This window comes from Zalophus californianus, chromosome 12 (genome assembly GCF_009762305.2).
Source record: "Zalophus californianus isolate mZalCal1 chromosome 12, mZalCal1.pri.v2, whole genome shotgun sequence".
Classification (NCBI taxonomy): domain Eukaryota; kingdom Metazoa; phylum Chordata; class Mammalia; order Carnivora; family Otariidae; genus Zalophus; species Zalophus californianus.
The window spans coordinates 9,369,118-9,392,450 of record NC_045606.1 but is presented as its reverse complement, the minus strand read 5'-3'; positions in this window follow the sequence as shown (position 1 = coordinate 9,392,450).

Below are 23,333 nucleotides of genomic sequence, written 5' to 3'. Positions count from 1 at the left end.
AACACTACATCAAAAATTCATGATGTAATGTATGGTGATTAACATAACAATAAAAAATTTAAAAAAAATGAAAAAGAAAAGAAAAAAAGCATTAGGGACAATATAGAATCTCTAAGGGCAGAAATGAGATCTAATCAGGCCAAACTTAAATAGGCTATGAATGAGATGCAGTCTGAACTGGATACTCTAACAGCCAGTGTAAATGCAGCAGAAGAATGAATTAATGATCTAGAGATAAGCTGATGGAAAGGAAGGAAGCTGAGGAAAATAGGGACAGGCAGCTAGTAGCCCAAGTATTGAGAAAAACTGATCATTACTGGGGGGAGGTGGGTGGAGGGAAGGCTGGGGGGGTGTATGAAATAGGTGATGGGGATTGTGATGAACACCTGATGATGTATGGAATTGTTGAATTGTATACCTAGGTATTGTATACCTAAAACGAATATAACACTGTATGTTAACTATACAGTAGAATTCAGTAAAATTAAAAAACAAAACAATTACAACCAAAAAAGTTAAGGTTATAAGCAGAAAAAACCCCCTAAGAACCAAAAACCAAAAAAAGCAGGCTCATAGATTTAAAGAACAGATTGGTGGTTGCCAAAGGCAGGGACTGGTGAGTGGGTGAAATAGATAAAAGATACTCTATCATATATTTGAGTTTCTCAGAGAATAGATCTTAAAAGTTCTCATCACAAGAAAAAAAAATCTGTAAATATATGGTGACAGATGTTAACTAGACTTAATTGTGGTGATTATTTCACAACATCAACAAATATTGAATCATTATGTTGTACACCTATAATGAATCTAGTGTTATAAGTCAATTATATCTCAATAAAAAAGAAGAAAAAACAAGAATGATGTCAAATCAAAAATATAACTTTACAACTTAAAGAACTAGTATAAGAAGTACAAACTAAACCCAAAGATGTCAGTAAGAATGAAATAAAAAGATAGAACAGAGATAAACAAAATGGAGAATAGAAAAGTAATATAGGAAATCAACAAAACAAAAGCTGGTTTTCAAAAAGATTAACAGAATTGACAAACCTTAACTAGATGGCCTAAGAAAACAAATTGAAGACTCAAATTACTAAAATCAGAAATGAAAGTGGGGACATTATCATCAATTTCTCAGAAATAAAAGGCTTATTAGACAGTACATATATGCTACACATTGGATAACAAATGTTACATTGTACAAATTCCTAGAAACAAAGCTTACCAGGACTAATCATGAAGAAATAGAAAATCTGAGTAAACCTAAAACTAATAAGGAGATTGACTCAGTAATGGAAAATACCCTGACTGAGAAACGTTCTGAACCTCATGGCTTCACTGGTGAATTCTGCCATTCAAAGGAGAATTTACACCAATTCTTTAACTCCCCCCCCAAAAAAAATTGAACAGAAGGAAATACTCATTCTACAAGGCCAGCATTACGGTGATACCAAAGCCAGACAAAGACACTACAAAAATACTACAGACCAATATCCCCTTAAACATTGTTGAACAGATCTTCAACAAAATAGTAGCAAGCGGATTTAAGCAGAATTAATTAAAAACAATTAGACACCATGATCAACTGGGACTTACTTCTGGAATGCAAAGATGGTTTAACCTACAATTGATAGCTATAATATTTATATTAGAAAGAGGAATAAAACCCACAGGTGTTTATCTCCATTGCTGCAGGAAAAGCATTTCACAAAATTTAACATACCTCATCATAAAAACACTCTATGTACTAGGAATAGAAGGAAACAACCTCAACATAATAAAAGCCGTATATTAAAAACCCACAATGAACATCATACTCAATGGTGAAAGACCAAAAGCTTTTCTTCTAAGATCAGGAACAAGGCAAAGATGCCTGCTTTTGCCATTTCCATTCAACCGTAGCACTGGAAGTTCTAGCCAGAGCTACAGGCACTGATAGACATAGATGATAGATAGATAGATAGATAGATAGATAGATAGATAGATAGATAGATAGATAGAATAATGACACCCAAAAAGGAAAGAAATAAAATTGTCTATGTTTACAGATAATATAATCTTATATATAAGAAAACAAAGTTTCTACCAAAAAATCTGTTAGAACTAATAAACAGGGCGCCTAGGTGGCTCAGTTGGTTAGGCGACTGCCTTCGGCTCAGGTCATGATCGTGGAGTCCCGGGATCGCGTCCTGCATCGGGCTCCCTGCTCGGCAGGGAGTCTGCTTCTCCCTCTGGCCCTCCCCCCTCTCATGCTCTATCTCATTCTCTCTCTCAAATAAATAAATAAAATCTTTAAAAAAACGAATAAGCAAATTAAGTGAATTAGTAGTATACAAAGTCAACATAAAAAAATCAGTTGCATTTCTGTACACTAACAATGAGCAATTTGAAAAGAGAATTAAGAAAACAATTGCATTAATAATACAAACAAAAATGATAAAATACTTAGGAATTAACATTCTTAAGATCAAAGTCATACAATAAAAATTACACAACATTGCTGAAAGAAATCAAAGAAAACATGAATAAATGGAAACAGATCCCAAGTTCAAGAATATAATGTTAAAATGTTAATACTGCTAAGAAACTTATCTACATATTCAATGCAAACCTCATCAGAATTCCAATAACATTTTTGCAGAAATAGAAAAACTTATCCTAAAATTCATATGGAATCTCAAGGGACCTTAGAGAATCAATACAATCCTGAAAAAGAACAGTCAGAGGGCTTACACTTCATGATTTCAAAACTTACTACAAAGCTACAGTAATGAAAACAGAAAATATTAACGTAAAGCCAGACATATAGATGAATCAAATGGAATAGAGTTCTCCAGAAATAAATCCTAACATATACGGTCAAATGATTTTTGACAAAGTTGCCAAGACCATTCAGTGGGGGAAAGGATGGTCTTTCCAAAAAATGGTGCTGGGGAAACTAGATATCCCATTCAAAAGAATAAAGTTGGACCTATCTAACACCACATACAAAAATTAACCCCAAATGGATCTACAACCTAAACGTAAGACCTAAAACTATAAAACTCTTAAAAGAAAAGAGGGAAAAAGCTTTGTAACATTAGATTTGTCAATAATTTCTTGCCTATGACAAAAAGGCACAGGTAATTAAAGAACAAAATAGACAAAATCGACTTCATGAAAATGAAAAAAAAATTGTGGATCAGAAGACACTAACAATAGAGTAAAAAGGCAACCCATAGAATGGGACAAAGTATTTGCAAATCATATATATAATAAGGAATTAACATCCAGAATATATAGAGAACTCTTAAAACTCAACAAACAACAAAGAAACAACTCAATTAAAAAATGGACAAAGGACTTTTGTATATGTTTCTGAATGTCCAATAAGCACATGAATACATGCTCAACGTCACTCATCATTAGGAAAATGCAAATCAAAACTACAATGAGACATATCCTCATACCCACTAGGATGGCTACTCTTAAACCCTCCCCCACTCCAAACAACAAATGTTGGCAAGAATGTAGAGAAGTTGGAGCCCTTGTGCACTGCTGGGGGGAATGTAAAATGGTACAGTTGCTGTGAAAAACAGTATGGCATTTCATAAAAAATAAAAAAATAGCATTATCATATTATCCAGCAATTCTCCTTCTGGGTGTATACTTAAAAGCATTGAAAGCTGGATCTCAAGGAGATATTTATACACCCATGTTCACAGCAGCATTATTCACAATAGCTAAGTTTGGGAAGTAACCCAAGTTTCCATTGATGGATGAATGGATAAACAGCATTTGGTGTAGACGTTCAATGGAATATTATTCAGCCTTAAAAAGGAAGACAATTCTGCAATATGCTACAACATGAATGAACTTGAGGACATTATTCCAAGTGAAATAGCCAGTCATAGGAGGACAAATAATACTGTATAATTTCACTCATATGCACTACTTGGAGTAGTCAAAATCATAAAGATGGAAATTCTAATGGTGGCTGCCTGGGGCTGGGGGGTAGGGAAAAATGGGGAGTTATTGTTTAATGGCTATAGAATTTCAGTTTTTCAATATGAAAAGAGTCATGGGGTTGGATGGTGGTCATGGTTGCACAACAGTGTGAGTGTACTTACTACCACTAACTGTGCACATGAAAATGGTTAAGAAGGTAAATTTTACATTATCTCTATTTTACCACAATAAAAAAAAATTTAAATGGGGCATTTATTCTTTCTATACTGTACCTAGCACATTCAATTTGACGCCTAAAACAAACTCAATATTTCTATGTAAAGCTCTAAGAGTAAAAAACAGGAAGAAACTGTTTTTATTAGAAAACATTCCAATCTGTATAAGACATGTTGAAAAAGAAATTCCATTAACTGTTTCTTTAAGAAAGCAAATGTAATTTCAGGAAAAGAAGGAGCAACTAATCACCTCAATTAAAGTGACATTCTATCTGCTCTACTAAATGCCTCTTTATGTGGGGATCCTAATGTGGTCAAAACTCCCACAAACAAAAATCCACCATCACCATCAATGACAACAGGTACTGGATCTATTAATATTTTTAAAAGATTTTATTTACTTATTTGTCAGAGAGATAGAGCACAAGCAGGGGGAGCAGCAGGCAGAGGGAGAAGCAGGCTCCCTGCTGAGCAAGGAGCCCGATGTGGGGCTTGATCCCAGGACCCTGGGATCATGACCTGAGCCAAAGGCAGATACTTAACCAACCAAGCCACCCAGGTGCCCTTGGATTTATTAATTTTTTTGAAAAGTTTTATTTACTTATTTATTTTTTTGAGAGGGAGAGAGTGTGCCCACATGTACACACATGTGAGAAAGGAAGGGAGAGGGAAAGAGAGTATCTTACACAGTCTCCATGCTCAGTGCAGGGCTCAACTCGGGTCTTGATCTCATGACTCTGAGATGATGACCTGAGCCAAATCAAGAGTTGGATGCTTAACCAACTGAGCCATGAAGGTGCCCCAGGATTTATTAATTTAACCTTGGATTCTTCAATGACAGTGATTTGACATGAGGGTTGCTTACTGGATTATGAACCAAAGGTCAAATCCATATGAAATGCAAATAATGGTGCATAGCCTTAGTTTGTTTTTTGAATAATTTTTAATACAAGCTATAGCAGCAATCCCTTAAACTAAGCAGGAAAATTTCCTGGCTGAGTGAGTCATATTTGGCCTGTCAGAACCTTGACTCATACAGCCTCCCAACTGCTGCTTCCATCTTGGCAGCATGAGGCAGTAGAGCCGATTAAATATGACTTAGAGAAAGAAAACATATATTCCATCCCAAAGAAAATAATCTCAGTGAAATAAAAATGAAAACATGCATGGAAACAATTCCTGTATTAAATAAATTATCAGTGAGTATTTTTCTCTGATAAGTAATTTCTGAGATAAAATTTACCAGTAGTTAGAAAATTGTCAATGAAATAGGTGCAGGATGTGGAGAAAAAGATGAATTATTTTGTGCTGAGTTCTACTTTGCTTATATGGGCAAACAGTATGGCATGGAGCTGGTTAAGAATATGAATGTGAACTCAATGTGAACCACTTGGGTGGAAAATAGAAGTAAAATTTCATCTGTTTTATGGCTACAAAGATAAGAAGATCTCACTGTCACATTAAAGACAAAGTACTAGATTCTGGTGGCCTGAGAATTTGTATATCAAAGATGTCCATGGCCCCTTTTAAGGGAAACTGCTCTTCCTGAAAGGACAGACCAGTGATATTAAACTCAATGACTGACCTTCCACAGAAGATATAAACTTGCTGAATTGCCCTCTGCCTGGAGGGAAGGACAGACCCTAAGTCTCAGGGTTCACTGATATGTTCCCCTCAGCCTCTGAACACTTGTGGGAATTAGCCTCCAGCACCTGACTAGGCCAACTCCATCTTCCCTGAGAGAGATTTGAAATGGACTCCTGGATTCAGACATGCACAAGGACAACATCAGGTCACTTTTAAGACCATTCTGAAGTACAGTTCAATTTTTCTTCTACTGAACACATCCCTTCCCCCTAGGCTGCAGGAAAAATTACTGATGCCTGAGTTGTCTTCAGACAGAAGTTTTTAATCAATCTATACTTATGAATTAATGGGTTAAACTATACATGTCTGAGAAAAGTAATAGGTTAACATATTCATACCAGATTGAAATCACTCAGTTAAATAAGTACACTGATGGGTGAATGCATCAACTTTTAGCTCTTACTGAATTATATGAACATGATTTGAAAGCTAAAAAAAAAAAAAAAAAAAAAAAAAAGCCAAACAGTCTTTTCAAAGGCTGGTTACTGTGGAGATTTCAAGTCTCTGTTTGAAAGAAAGTGACATACCAGTCAGAAGTGTAACAGGGAGGTGTGGACATATTTGAAATGTAGGTAAGATCAGCACAGAATGAAGAACCCAGATGATTAAAGAGAAAAGTCATTTGAAAGATAGTCCTTGGGACCAGACTTCCCTCTCTTCACAAACAGGGCTTCTAGGAGCCTGGGATCAGCTGACTAGACGGCGCTGCTACCTTGTCTCTCCCACTTCTCAAGCTCATCATTCCTAACCTCAAATTGGTTATATCTTCCCACCAAATTCAGTTGTCACCCTGAAGTCTCTATCTACACAAATGGTCCCATATTTACTTGAACAACTCTTTGGGTAGAACACTGAACATGCCCTGGTATTGTTACTTGCTGCTCAAGCGGAGGCCATCTTGGAGCAGTCCCTCTTCTCTTTCCTACCATCAGGCAAGTCTTCAAGTCTTGAGGCGTCAACCTCAGTAGAATTTCTCAAACTTGTCTTGTCCACATTTTCACTCTCTTAGTTGTGGCCCTTATTTCAAAAGTTTCTTATGTTTTCTGAACATATTATGCTTCCTTAGGCTGCATATTTTCACATTTGCTTTCCTCTTTTTTTTTCTTTACCTCTGACTGGTTTATTTTAATCCAGTCGTTAAAACTTAATCCAATCTTCAGTGTCTTTGAGAAGCCAACCTTTTGTCTCTCTCTCCAGTTATGTCCGGTTGCCTGTGTGTGTCCCGCTCATGTGAGCATAACTAATGGAGTATTTAACCCAGCGCACTGCAATCATTAATGTATTTGTCAGTCTCTCTTTCTGGACTCTAAACTCCTGCAAGACAGGGGCCTTATTCTGTTTTTCTTTAAATTCCTTGGAGGTCTTAAGAGGCACTGTAAACTCTACACACCCAAAATGGAACTCTTTTATTTTTCCTTTCAAATCTGGTCTTTTTTTTTTTTCATATTTTCTATCAGGGGTGGCCATGCCATCCCACCAGTGTCTCAAATTAGAGTCACCTCCAACCATTTTCAAGTCCATCATTAATTCCTTTTGATGCCACCTCCAAGATAGATCTTGGATCTCTTCACATCTCTTCAACTCCCTTAACACCACATTAGTCTAAACTGGTGGGTCTCAACTGTGGATGATTTTGCTTCCAAGGGGCAGGTGCAGGACATTTGACAATGTGTGGACACAGTTGGTTGTCATGACTGGGGGAAGGTGCTACTGGCATCTACTGGGTAGAGGACAGGACTGCTTCTAAACATCCTGCAAAACACAGGACAGCCCCACAGCAAAGAAGTAGCTGGTGTAGAATGTCAGTAGTGCTGCTGATGAGAAATTCATCTCTAAACCAGCACTTCTTACCTGGCCCAGTGAGTTAGCACAATACCTGACTCCCTGTATATGATGTTCTTCCACATCTCTGAACTTCTTCACATGACAGCACATTGACCTTTTATAAATGCTAATTTGATCATGTCACCATCCTGCTTGAAATCCCAGTGCTTTGGGGAGAAATCTCAAATTCTTAACATAGTCCACCAACCCTACGTGGTGTAATCTTTGCCAAGGTCCCTGGGCCTACTCCATGCCTCTCTCCCATCACTGCTTATTCTCCATGTGTGCTGGCTACTGGCCTTTCTCAATTCTTTGAAATCAGGGGCCTTTTCCCTCCTTAAGTCCTTGGCACTTTCTATCCCCTTTGACCAGAAGTGTCTCCCTTTTCCCCTACTTAACTTCACCTAACTCCACCACCTCCTGCAGATTTCAGCTCAAAAATTATCTCACCTGGAAGGCCTCTTCTTATTTCCCAGACTAGTTTTTGGGAACTAGATTTTGTTTGTGTGTTTGTTTCAAGTTTTTATTTAAATCCTAGTTAGTTAACATATAGTGTAATATTAGTTTCAGGTGTAGAATTTAGTGATTCATCACTTAACTATAACACCCAGTGCTCATCATAAGTGCCCTCCCTTATACCCATCACCCATGTAGCCCATCCTCAGCCAGCAACTCTCAGTTTGTTTTTTATTTATTTTTAATTTATTTTTCTAAATTTAAATTCAATCAGTTTGTTTTTTATAGTTAAGAATCTCTTATGGTTTGTTTCCCTCTCTCTTTTTTTTTCATTCCCCTATGTTCATCTGTTTTGTTTCTTAAATTTCACATATAAGTGAAATCATATGGTATTTGTCTTTCTCTAACTGACTTATTTCACTTAACATAATACCCTCTAGTTCCATCCACATCATTGCAAATGGCAAGATTTCATTCTTTTTGATGGCTGAATAATATTCCATTATCTATATATGTATACCATATCTTCTTTATCCATTCATCAGTTGATGGACATCTGGGCTCTTTCCATAGTTTGGCTATTGTTGATAATGATGCTACAAACATTTGTGTTGCATGTACCCCTTTGAATCTGTATTTTTATATCCTTTGGATAAATACTTAGTAGTGCAATTGCTGAGTCGTATGGTTGTTCTATTTTTCACTTTTTGAGGAACCTCCATACTGTTTTCCAGAGTGGCTGCACCAGTTTTCATTCCCACCAACTGTGCAAAAGAGGGAACTAGATGTTTGGGAAGACCTAGGTTGGAAAGCATGCTGCATTTTTTTGCAGTACTTACAATGATAATTAACTAGTTGTGTAATTGTTGAAAGTCTGGCTTTTCTGCTAATACATAAGCTGCAAGGGCAGAGACTACATCTTCAAAGCCTAGTGTGGTGTTTGTACCTCAGAGGCCCACTAATGAATATTAGTGAAGGATGAAACCCCTGGCAACTACCTAGCATGGTTTCTGGTGCATAGTAGGCATTCAGTACATACTTGATGAATTACTGACTACATAAATGTCCTTGAACCTAAATACTATCCAGCTTGACTAAGAGAGATTTTAGGAATCTGTGTGCAGTTCCTCCCCTGTAATTCAGGTCAAAGCCATGCTCTTTTGAAAGATGTTCCTTCCTTTTTCTTCAATCTCAAGTTTATTTATAATGACAAGTAAAAGTACTTAAACCACTTACTCACTACCAGATTGCAGCTGGTGATCCTCCAAGGCTCTGACTTCAGAAAGTAAATTTAGATACTCCCTGACTCATAAGAAATAATTACAGTTCTCATTGAACAGAAGGTGTGGAGAAGACACCTTTGGGCAAGCGGACTTCTCTGAGCCTGTGTCCTCACCTGTAAAATGAGGGTAATAACAGCACCTCCCACACAGGGTTGTTGTGGGTGTGAACTGAACTAACAGTTCAGTGTCTGGCACCTGGTAGGTGCTACGTAGGCATCTGCCATACTCTCAACTAACATTTTACCTCTTCATCCTCATTTGGGGATTATTAACTTCAAGCTAGGAAGCTTGTAAATGAAAGCAGGAAACTGAGTCCAGGGTAAATGATGAAATTAAATTAGGGATCACAAAGTCTGCACAGAAAGGAGCCCGGAGGCCAATATAAAGGGATCAAGTGAGCCAGGTGGGGACGGGCAAACTTGAAATGCATGGTGCCCCAGGATACCTGGCATCCCATGTGGAAATTGGAAAATCAGAGCTTTCAAATTTTCAAAAGAGGTAAGGAATCCTCATTTAATGTGATGTCTTCAATGTTCAACATTGGCAACTAGCTTGAAGTTTTTAAAACCTTATTTGAATGAAACAAAATACAGCTGTTGTCTGAATATGGGCAACATCTACTAGTTGGTGACCTGTACTGAGAGATTATCTAGTTATAGGTCTGGACCAAAGGAACTTTAGATATCAAGCAGTTGAATTCACCAATGCTGAGCAGTAGTCTTTCAAAATCACCGGTGTTTGGAGTATGTAGGAAGAGCAAAAATGAACAAGTGTTTCCATTTTCCCCAAAAGGAGGAAGGTACATCCTACATACTTTAGACTATAGTCTTGTGAAATAGTTTAGCAAACAAATAACTTTTCTCTACTTGCACAAGCTACAGATAACTAAGTCTGACAGTGGATTCAATCAAAACCTATACTGAAGTAATTTCATTTCCTTTTTGATCCAGTTATAAAATTGAAAGATTGGCAGAATGGTCAACAATGCTACTGAAATTCAGCAAGGCATTTAATCTTTTTTTTTTTTTTCCATCATACCTTTGGATAAGAGGGACATGTAGGTTTAGTGATAATGCAGTTAGGTATAGGTTTTGAGCACTGATGTCTGATGCCTATTTAAAGACAAATCTTCCTATTTAGGGCCCAAGTAACATCAAGAAAGAATTACAGGGGTAATTGCTCTCCATGAAATCAGATTTTAGAGAGAAATGGAGAAAAAGACATAAAAGGGGAAATCAAACCAAAGAGGATAGATGTGGTGTGGCTGGGATTGTGTGTTATGATCATGTCTCAGGTGGGTCTTCTGCTCTTTCACTTGGGTCTTCAGTGATGGCATGTATGTCTCATTTTCTAGCTTCTGCCTTCTCTATTACTTGCAACTGCCTCCTGGTAGATTCATCCCCAGCGCTGGCCCCTCTTATCTTAGACTCCAAACCAATCCTGTCCAGTAAACTTATCAGCAAGTTGTCACCCCTAGACTTGGATCAAGAAGTGCTGTTCCTGTGCCCCCATGACCTTGCCCAACAGAAGCTCTTCTTAACCCCAGTTTACCAGGACTGGGTTTCCACTGTGTTTCCTGTCCTGCTTTTACTAACTACTCTTTCAGGGATCAAGCTTTCTCTTTGCACATTTTAAATAATTGTAGCGCTTAGGAGAGGTCCCCTGGGCCTTGGCTCCTTTCCTATTGGATTCTAAGTTCCTTCCATCACAATCCTGCAGAATAAGATTTCACTATTTTCTTTTGGAAATATTAGGACCATCTGTGGCCAAATCCATGGTTAAATTGGTCATGTCTTTGGCTTGTGCACCTGGCTTACCCCTCCGGGTGCAGCATTCCTCTGCCTAGGCTCCATTTACCCTCCTGGTAAAGGTCATTTTACTGGCTCCCCCTTTTACTCCTCCTATGCCAAGATGCTGTAAGGAAGATCATGTCTTGTGTCCCAATCCTGGGATATGACAAACAGAAGGCATGGTGTTCACACTGGTAGATTACAGTGAGATTTGGGACAAAAGCAGGATTCAGAAAGATCTCAAGAAGTAGAAGTTAATGGGAAAGTTCTGATCTGGATCCATATACCCATTTGCTCAAATGAAGTATGAGAAATGTGTAGCTTTGTGGGCAACTCCTGTTAAGAAGACTTTTGGATTTTTAATGCATTTTTATTAAGAAGTCATCTCAGTGTGAGTCATTGGTTTGTGAGGTGACTGCCAAAAAAAGCTAGAATGAGCTCAGACTGCATTAATACAAGTATAGAAGTTGGAAGGCGGAAAGTGATAGCCCCACTTTGTGCTGTGCTGGTCAGCCACACCTGGAAGCCACATATTCAGGGAACTATAAATAATTTGGAGTTTAGAAGCAAGAGTCAGGGTAGTGATGAGAGGGAAAATGTGCCAAAATGAGATTTATTGAAGAACTAGAGAATGTTTGGCCTACAGGAGAGAAGGTTTGGGGACTATAAAATGTGTTTTCAAAGGTAATGAAGAGCTACTATATGGAAAACTGTTTGTATGACCCTAAGGAGTTGACACTAGGGCACTTGGGTGTTTTATTTATTTTTATTTATTTTTATATTTATTTTTAAAGATGTTATTTATTGACAATTATATGGTTTCACTCATATGTAAATATAAGAAACAGCAGAGGATCATAGGGGAAGGAAGGGAAAATGAAATGGGAAGAAATCAGAGAGGGAGACAAACCATGAGAGACTCTTGACTCTGGGAAACAAACTGAGGGTAAAGGGAAGTTGGGGGGTAACTCGGTGATAGGCATTAAGGAGGGCACATGATGTGATGAGCACTGTGTGTTATATGCAACTAATAAATCATTGAACACTACATCAAAAACTAATGATGTAGTATATGTTGGCTAATTGAACTTAAATAAAAAAGTAAAGATTTTATTTATTTGACAGAAAGAAAGTGAGAGAGCACAAGCAGGGGGAGCAGCAGAAGGAGAGAAAGAAGCAGGCTCCCAATTGAGCAGCGAGCCCGATGCAGGGCTCAATCCCAGGACCCTGGGATCATGATCTAAGCTGAAGGCAGACTCTTTTTTTTTTTTAATTAAACTTTTTATTTTGAGATAATTGTAGATTCAGATGCAGTGACCAGAAATGATACAGAAATCCCATATATGCTTTACCAAGTTTCCCCAATGGTAACATCTTTTTAAAAAAAAATTTTTTTTTTAAAAAAACTCCCTGCATGGGAGTTTTAAAGAAAAACTTCCCAAAAGTCAAACTGACCCCCAAATAAAAATGGCTGTTTTGGCTCTGCCACTGAAGGTATTTAAGCATAGATCAGATGACAACTCGGTCAGGATGTGGTAGAGAAGAGTCAAGCACCAGGGGCTTTGGGGTTAGGTGACCTTTACAAATCCTTTCAAACTCAGGCATTTTGTGATTCTACGTATGTCTTTTAAAACCAGACCTCCATTTGAAGAGAAGGAATATATAAAGGTACTCATACTTAACAAATGTCAACTCTACAAAAATACTTCAAATAAATCACTTCATTTATTATCTTTAAGTAATCTCTACACGCAACGTGGGGCTGGAACCTACAAACCCAAGATCAAGAGTCGCATTGCTGTACTGACTGAGCCAGGCAGGAGCCCCATTTTCTTCATTTATTATGCACAACAATCCCATGGGATAGATATTATTATTATTCTAATTTTCAGAGGAGGATATTGTGGTTAAAGAAATTAAATATTTTGATCACATATAGAAGAAAGGTACGATTGGAGTGCCTGGCTGGCTAAGTATGTATAACACAGACTCTTGATCTCAGGGTCTTGTGTTCTAACCCCACGTTGGGTGTCGAGATTACTTAAAAATAAAAATCTTTAAAAAGTGTGGCGGGGAAGAAAGCTGGGATCTAGTTTGAGCCTAGGTCTTTAAGACTCAAAAGTTTGTACTTGTTCTATGAAAGAATTCAATTCATAAGACTTCTCCGACTTTGAAGCCTTATGAAGGTAGTTCTGTAGACTTTTACACTGAAAGATGGTATGAAGGAAAGAGCCCTATCCTGGAATGCAGGAGACATGGTATTTAGAGCCAATTCTGCTAAAAACACAGTATACCACCTGTCCTTGGTTTCCCTGATAGTAAATTTGGAGTATTGAGTAGATGATCTCTAAGGCTCTGTCTAGATTTAACATTTTATAGTTTTAAAATAGTTAGGATAATTACATTGAAGTGCACATCTTCATTCCCCCAAAGTTCTTTGTAAAGTTTGAACACATTCTTAACCATAGGGAGTCTTGACAGTATAGAACTTGACCCCTAGACCACATTCTCCAAGACTCCCAATTCCTTTCTGAGCCACCTTACAATAACAAACACAGCAAAGATCATCAAAGACAGTTATGCTCAACAACATCCCATGTGTCCCTTTCCCAGCCTCCTTTGTAGTTATGTTGGAGCTACATTTCTAGGTCAGGCTAAGCATCTATGAAAAGAGACAGGTAAAAGTAGGCATGTCTCCTCCATGTCTCTCTTCTGCCTTGGCTGAGCTAGTAGCATCACAATAAGGAAAGTCTGGATCCCTGAGTCAGTGGATGGAGGAGACCTTATCAACAGCTTTGGATGTTGAGTGGGTGATATATACTTTTACTGAGACAAGTCATTAAAATTTTTAGATTTTATTTGTTACCACAGTTTAGCATGACAGATGCATGTACTTTGCATTGATTCCTAGTAATGTAAATAAACAAAATGTACTAATTAAAAGGCAGAGGCTTTCAGATTGGATTAAAAAAGCTGACCCAATTGTGTGCCGGCTATAAAAAACCCAAGTTAAATATAGACACATATAGAATAAAAGAACAGAATATATATACCTTACTAACTCTAATCAAATGAAAGCTGGAGCGGTTATGTTATTACCAAAACATTGTATGAAATATTTCAGAAGAAACAATAATGCCACGAATAAAGAGATTCATTTCATAATGATAAAATGCCAACTCATCAAGAGGACATAACAATCCTAAAGTTTATGTTTCTAAACATTATAACAGATAACAGAGCTTCAATGCAACAAAATCTGATAACACAGGAAGAATAAACAACTTCACAATTATAACCAGAGATTTCAACACCACTCTTCCAATAATCAATAGAACAAATAGAAAAAAAATCAATGAGTATAGAAGACTTGAGTAGCACTATTATCCAATTTTACCAATTGACAGTCATATACATCTTTATGCAACAACAGCAGAATATACATTATTTTCAAGTGCACCCAGAATATTTGGCAGAATAGACTGTATTCTGGATTATAAAGTGAATATTAATACATTATAAAAATCCAAATTATATAAAGTATGTTCTTCTACCACAATGGAATCAAATTAAAAATCAGTAATAGGAAGATACCTGGACAATCTCCAAATACTTGGAAGCTAAATGGCACACTTCAATAACCCATGGGGTCGAGAAGAAATAAAAAAATTAGAAATTATTTTGAATTGAGTGAAAGTTAAAAGAAAACACAAAAAATGTAGGATGCATCTAAAGCAGAGCTTAGAGGAAAATTTATAACATTAATGCTTGTATTAGAAAGGAGAATGGGCTTAAATCAATGACCTAAGAAACTTAACAAATAACCTTGAGAACCTAGAAAAAGAAGAGCAAATTAAACTCAAACTGAACAGAAGAAAGGACATAATGAAAATCAGAGTAGAAATTAATAAAATAGACAACAGAAAACTATAATCAATGAGATCAAGAGCTTTTTATTTTTAGATCAATGAAATTGATAAACTTCTAGCCAGACCAAGCAGAAGAAAGTAGTGAAGACAAAAATTATCAATATCAGGAATGAGAGATAGGACCTCATCATAAATCCACAGATATTAAAGGGAAAGTCAGGAAATATTATAATCAATTTTATGACAATAAATTTGATAATTTAGATGAAATGGATAAAGTGCTTGAAAGACGTAAACTACCGATGCTCACTCTGTCAAGAAAAAGATAGCCTGAATAGCCTTGTTGGGCGAGAACTCTCCGTGTTCCTAGCGTTTCTGCACGTCTTCCAAGCCGAGGCTCTGTTCTGGACTATGTTTTTCAAAGACTTTTGTATAGTCATCAGCCTTGGAAGATAGAGATAGCATCCCCTTTTGGAGCAGAGAGTAAGTTTGTTTGCTATTCAGTATAATAATGTAGCCAGCACACAGTTGGGTCAGCTTTTTAAATCCAATCTGAAAGCCTTTGCCTTTTAATTAGTACATTTTGTTTATTTACATTGCTAGGAATCAATACAAAGTACATTCAAGGTAAAGGTTAGACAGGTTTGCCAGCAACCTGCGTAATAAAAAAGGATAAAAAACCCCACAAGATTAATGACATATTTTGTGTTTTCCAAGCTAGGAGTTCCTCAGCTGTGATAAAAATGCCTAAGGCATTTGAACTCTTAAGCCATCCTGCAGTTTTGTAGGTTGGGCTTTCTCATGTCAGGGATTTAAGATTCCGTAAAGAAAGCACGGATATTTTCTTCTTCATCCCTCTCCTTTCTTTGCTTTTTTTCTCCCTTTCCTTTTCTTCCGTGTTTGACTCTTTTTTCTCTTAAACTTTTAATAGCTTTATTGAAATACTATTCCCATACCATAAAATTCCTCTATTTAAAGTGTACAACCCAGCAGTTTGCAGTATATTTACAGAATTGTGCAAACTTCACCATAATCTAATTTTAGAGTATTTTTATTACTTCTCAAAAGAAACCCTATACCCATTATTCCACACACCAATCACTAATTTACTTCTGTCTCTAAAGATTTGCCTATACTGGAGATTTCCTGTAAATGGAATTATACATAAGGTAGGTTTTTCCATCTGGCTTCTTTTATGTTTTCAAGATTTATGCATGTTGTGTTATACATCAGTACTTCATTTCTTTTCATTGATAAATAATATTCTATTATATAGATATACCACATATTATTCATCCATTTATCAGTTCATGGGCATTTGGGTTGTCTCTACCTTTTCACTATCATGAATTAATGATAACATTAGTGATGAACATTCACATACAAGCCTTTGTGTGGCCATATGCTTTTCATTTCTCTTGTGTATATACCCAGGGGTGGTATTACTGGATCATATGGTAACTCCGTATTTAGCCTTTTGAGAAACTGTCAGACTGTTTTCCAAAGCAGCTGCCCAAGTCTGTATTCTCATTAGCAGTATATGAGGATTCCAATTTCTCCACATCCTCATCTACATTTCTTATTATGTGTCTTTCTGATTGTGGCTATCCTGGGGGTGTGAAGTGGTATCTTTGTAGTTCTGATTTGCATTACCCTAAGGACCAATGATTAAGCATCTTTTCATGTGCTTATTGGCCATTTGAATATACTCTTTGGAGAATAATCTGTTTAAACACTTTGTCCTTTTTCAGTTGGGTTATTTGTCTTTTTATTACTGATTTTTTCTTATTTATTTAAATTCAAGGGCACCTGAGTGGCTCAGTTGGTTGGGTGACTGCCTTTGGCTCAGGTCGTGATCCTGGAGTCCTGGAATTGAGTCCCGCATCGGGCTTCCTGCTCAGCGGGGAGTCTGCTTCTCCCTCTGCCCTTCACCCTGCTTGTGCTCTCTCTTGATTTCTCTCTCAAATGAATAAATAAAATCTTAAAAAAAAACCTGATGTTTAAAAAAAATAAATTCAATTAACCAACATGTAGTACATCATTGGTTTAGGATGTAGTGTTCAATGATTCATTAGTTGCGTATAACACCCAGTGTTCATCACATCACATGTCCTCTTTAATGCCCATCACCCAGTTACACCATCCCTTCATCCACCTCCCTTTCCACAACCCCCAGTTCGTTTCCTGGAGTCAAGGGTCTCTCATGGTTTGTCTTCCTCTCTGATTTCTTCCCCTTCAGTTTTCCCTCCCTTCCCCTATGGTCCTCTGCACTATTCCTTATATTCCAGATATGAGTGAAACCATATGATAATTCTCTTACTCTGCTTGACTTATTTCACCTAACATAATACTCTCCAGTTCCATCCATGTTGATGCAAATGGTGGGTGTTCATCCTTTCTGATGGCTGAGTAATATTCCATTGTATATATGAACCACATCTTTTTTTAAATTATGTTATGTTAATCACCATACATTACATCATTAGTTTTTGATGTAGTGTTCCATGATTCATTGTTTGCATATAACACCCAGTGCTCCATGCAGTACGAACCACATCTTCTTTACCCATTCATCTGTTGAAAGACATCTCAGCTCCTTCCGCGGTTTGGCTATTGTGGGCATTGCTGCTATGAACATTGGGTTGCATGGGCCCCTTCTTTTCACTACATCTTGGAGACTTCCATTTTCTAAGACAAAACCAAGTAGGTCACAAAACTTGGAGCACAGTCATTTAAAACCTTCTAGGCAAAACTAACGTATGGTGACAGAAGTCAGAATAGCAGTTATTTCAAAGGAGGGTATGAGAAGGAATGCTACATTTTGATTAGATAGGGACTTAAGGGAACCTTCTGGGATAATTGTCATTAAATGAGTGAATACAAATGTAAAAAGTAATCAAGCTGTACACCTAAGATTAGTACATGTTGCTGAATAAAAATAAGTGATAAAGAATATTTTTCATCAAATTAAAAATATATTTTTTCTTTTTTTAATTTAAATTTAATTAGCCAACATAGAGTACACCTTTAGTTTTTGATGTAGTTTTGATGTAGTATTCAATGATTCGTTAGTTGCTGTCTTTTTAATACTGAGTTGTAAGAGTTCTTTATATATTGTGAATAAGAGTTCCTTACTAGGTACATGTTTTACAATATTTTCCCTATTTCTATGGGCTGTTTTTCCACTTTCTTGGTATTATTTGTGGCACAAAAGGTTTAATTTTGACAGAGCCTATTTTTTTTTTTTCATCACACATGCTTTTGGTGTCATATCTAACAAACCATTGCCTAACTCAAGGTCATAAATGTTTACTCCTATGCTTTCTTTTTGTTTTGTTTTGTTTTTAAGTAGGCTCCATGCCCACCGTGGAGCCCAATGCAGGGCTTGAACTCATGACCCTGAGACTTGGGCTGAGATCAAGAGTTGGACGCTTAACCAACTGAGCCACTCAGGTGCCCTTCCTATGTTTTCTTCTAAGAGTTTTATCTTTTTGTTCTTATATTTATGTTTATGATCCATTTAGGGTTAACTTTTGTGTATTGTGTGAGATAGAAGTCCATCTTCATTCTTTTGCATGTGAATATCCAGTTCTCCCAGCAATATGGATTAAAAAGACTATTATTTCTCATATTAAATTATCTTGGCACCTTTCCTGAAAATTAACTGGCCATGAATTTAAGGATCCACTTCTGGACTCTTCATTCTACACCAGTGATCTGTAAGTCTATACTAATGCCAGCATCACACTTTCTTGATTTCTGTAGCTCTATAGTAAGTTTTGAAATTGGGAAATGTGACTATTCCAACTTTGTTCTTCTTTTGCTAATTTGTTTTTTGGATATTTTTGGTCCCTGATTTTTCATGTGAAATTAGAATCAGCTTAACAAATTTTTCAGCTGGGAATTTGATAAATTGACATTGAATCTGCAGACCAATTGGGGGAGTGTTGCCATCTTAGCAATATTAAGTCTTCTGATCATGAACATAGAATTTTTTTTTTTTTACTTATTAAGATCTTCTTTGTTATCTTTTTGAAAACGTTTTACGTTTTTAAGGTACAGTTCTTGCACTTCTTTTTAAAATTTATTCCTAAATATTTTATTAGTTTTGATACTATTATAAATGGAATTGTTTTATGAATTTCCCTCTCAGAATGTTCACCACTAGTGTATGGAAATACAATTGACTTTTGTATGTTCATCTTGGTCTTGAAACCTTGCTGTGATGGTTAATTTTATGTGTGAACTTGGGTAGGTTATGGTACTTAGATGTTTGGTCAAACACCAGTCTAGATGTTGCTGGGAAGATTTTTTTTTTTTATGTTATTAACATTTAGAACAGTAGACTTTGAGTAAAGCAGATTATGCTTAATAACATGAGTGGGCCTCATCCAGCCAATTGAATACCTGAAGGAAAAAGACTGAGGTACTTCAAAGAGAAAGGGATTCTGCTTCCAAACTTCCTTGATTCAAGACTGCAGCATCAACTCTTCCCTGCTGGCCTATCCTGCAGATTTTGGACTTGATAGCCCCCTACAATCATGGGAGCCAATTTCTCATAAATCTCTGTCTGTCTCTCTCCCCTCCCCTCTCCTATTAGCTCTGTTTCTCTTAAGAACTCTGAATACTATATTTGCTGGACTCATTTATTAGTTCTAATAGTTATTTTAGCAAATTTATTAGGGTTTTCTATATACAAGATGATGTCATCTGCAAATAGAGATACTACCCTTACCTTTCCAGTCTGGATGCCTTTTATTTTTCTTGCCTAATTGCTCTGCTTGGAAACTGTACGATGTTGAATGGAAGTGGTGAGAATAGATACCATGGTCTCATTCCTGATTTTAGGGGAAAAGCATCTAGTCTTGGGTGCCTGGGTGGCTCAGTCAGTTAAGTGTCTGCCTTGGGCTCAAGTCATGATCCCAGGGTCCTGGGATTGAGTCCAACATCAGGCTTCCCACTCGGGGGAAGTCTGCTCCTCCCTCTGCCCCTCCTGCCCACTCATGCTCTCTCTCTCTCTCTCTCTCTCTCTCATACATACACACAAATAAATAAATAAAAATCTTAAAAAAAAAGGAAAGCATCTAGTCTTTCACCATTAACACTAGGGAAGAGTGTTCATAGATGGCCTTTATCAGGTTGAGGAAGTTTCTTCTATTACTAGTTTGTTGGATGTTTTTGTCATGAAAGGGTGTTAGATTTTGTCTAATGCTTTTTCTGAATCTATTGAGATCATTATGTGGTCTTTGTCCTTCATTCTATAAATATGATGTATTATATTGATTGATTTTCGTATGTTAAAGTAAACTTGCATTGTTGTAACAAATTCCTATTCATTGTGTATAATAATCCCTTTTATATGTTGGTGGGTTGGATTTGCAAGTATTTTTGTTGAGAATTTTAATATATATATTCGTTTTTTATTATTAAGTTCAATTAGCCAACATATAGTACATCATTAGTTTTTGATGTTGTGTTCAATGATTCATTAGTTGCATGTGTAACACCCAGTGCTCATCAAATCACATGCCTTCCTTAAAGCCCATTACCCAGTTATACCATCCCCCAAACCCCCTCTTCTACAACCCTCAATTTGTTTCCTGGAGTCAAGAGTCTCTCATGGGTTGTCTCCCTCTCTGATTTCTTCCCATTCAGTTTTCCCTCCCTTCCCCTGTGGTCCTCTGCCCTATTCCTTATATTTCACATATGAGTGAAACCATATGATCATTGTCTTTCTCTGCTTGACTTATTTCACTTAGCACAATACCCTCCAGGTCCATCTATGTCGATGCAAATAGTGGGTATTCATCCTTTCTGATGGCTGAGTAATATTCCATTGTATTTATGAACCACATCTTCTTTATCCATTCATCTGTTGAAGAACATCTCAGCTCCTTCCATGGTTTGGCTATTGTGGGCATTGCTACTATGAACATTGGGGTGCATGTGCCTCTTCATTTCACTACATCTGTATCATACCTAGTAATGCAATTGCTGGGTCATAGGGTAGCTCTATTTTTAACTTCCTGAGGAATGTCCATACTGTTTTCCAGAGTATCTGCACCAACTTGCTCTCCCACCAATGGTGTAAGAGCGTTCCCCTTTCTCCACATCCTCGCCAACATCTGCTGTTCCCTGGCTTGTTAATTTTAGCCATTCTAACTGGTATAAGATGGTATCTCATTGTGGTTTTGATTTGCACTTCCCTGATGGCAAGTGATGTGGAGCGATTTTTCATGTCTGTTAGCCATTTGTATGTCTTCTTTGGGGAAGTGTCTGTTCATGTCTTGTGCCCATTTCTTGACCAGATTATTTGTTTTTTGGGTGTTGAGTTTGAGAAGTTCTTTATAGATTTTGGATATCAGCCCTTTATCTGTTACGTCATTTGCAAATATCTTCTCCCATTCCATAGGTTGCATTTTAGTTTTGTTGACTGCTGTGTAGAAGCTTTTTATCTTGATGAAGTTCCAATAATTCGTTTTTGCTTTTGTTTCCCTTGCCTTTGGAGACATGTCTTGCAAGAAGTTGCTTTGCCCAAGGTTGAAGAGGTTACTGCCTGTGTTCTCTAGGATTTTGATGGATTCCTGCCTCACATCTAGGTCTTTCATCCATTTTGATCTTATCTTTGTGTATGGTGTAAGGGAATGGTCGAGTTTCATTGTTCTGCATGTGGTTGTCCAATTTTCCCAGCACCATTTATTGAAGAGACTGTCTTTTTTCCATTGGATATTCTTTCCTGATTTGTCAAAGATTAGTGGACCATAGAGTCGGGCTCTCTATTCTGTTCCATTGATCTATCTGTCTGTTTTTGTGCCAATACCATGCTGTCTTGATGATCACAGCTTTGTAATATAGCTTGAAGTCAGGCATTGTGATGCCACCAGCTTTGGTTTTCTCTTTCAACATTCCCTGGAGATTAGGGGTATTTTCTGCTTCCATACACATTTTAGGATTGTTTGTTCCAGCTCTGTGAAAAATGTTGATGGTATTTTGATAGGGATTGCATTGAAAGTGTAGCTTACTCTGGGCAGCATAGACACTTTAACAATGTTTATTCTTCCAATCCATGATCATGGAATGCTTTTTCATCTCTTTGTGTCCTTGTCAATTTCTTTCTAGTTTCTAGAGTAGAGATCTTTTACCTCTTTGGTTAGGTTTATTCCTAGGTGGGGCAGATGGCAGTCCTGGTTTTTGGTGCAATTGTGAATGGGATCGATTCCTTAATTTCTCTTTCTTCAGTTACATTGTTAGTGTATAGAAATGCAACTGATTTCTGTGCATTGATTTTTTTTTATCCTGCCACATTGCTGAATTGCTGTTTGAGTTCTAGCAATTTTGAGGTGGAGTCTTTTGGGTTTTCCATATAAAGTATTATGTCATCTGTGAAGATAGAGAGTTTGAGTTCTTCTTTGCCAATTTGAATGTCTTTTATTCTTTTTGTTTTCTGATTGATGAAGCTAGAACTTCTAGTTCTATGTTGAACAATATGGTGAGAGTGGGCATCCCTGTCACGTTCCTGACCTTAAGGGAAAAGCTCTCAGTTTTTCCCCATTGAGAATGATATTTGCTGTGGGCTTTTTATAGATGGCTTCTATGATATTGAGGTATGTTCCCTCTACCCCTATACTTTGAAGAGTTTTAATTAGAAAAGGATGCTGTATTTTGTCAAATGCTTTCTCTGCATCAATTGAGAGGATCATATGGGTCTTTTCTTTTATTAATATGGTCTATCTCGTTGATTGATTGGTGAATTTTGAACCACCCTTGCAGCCCAGGAATAAATACCACCTGGTCATGGTAAATAATCCTTTTGATGTACTGTTGGATCCTATTGGCTAATATCTTGGTGAGTATTTTGGCATCCATGTTCATCAGGAATATTGGTCCATAATTCTTCTTTTTGATGAGGTCGTTATCTGGTTTTGGGATCAAGGTAATGCTGGCCTAATAGAACGAGTTTGGAAGTTTTCCTTCCATTTCTATTTTTTGAAACAGCATCAGTAGAATAGGTCTGATTTCTGCTTTAACTGTTTGGTAGAATTCCCCTGGGAAGCATCTGGCCCTGGACTCTTGCTTTTTCGGAGGTTTTTGATTACTGCTTCAATTTCCTTGCTGGTTATTGTTCTGTTCAGATGTTCTACTTCTTCCTGTTTCAGTCTTGGTAGTTTATAAGTTTCCTGGAATGCATCTATTTCTTCCAGCTTGCTTAATTCGTTGGCATATAGCTGCTCATAATGTGTTCTTACAATTGTCTGTATTTCCTTGCTATTGGTCATGATCTCTCCCCTTTCATTCATG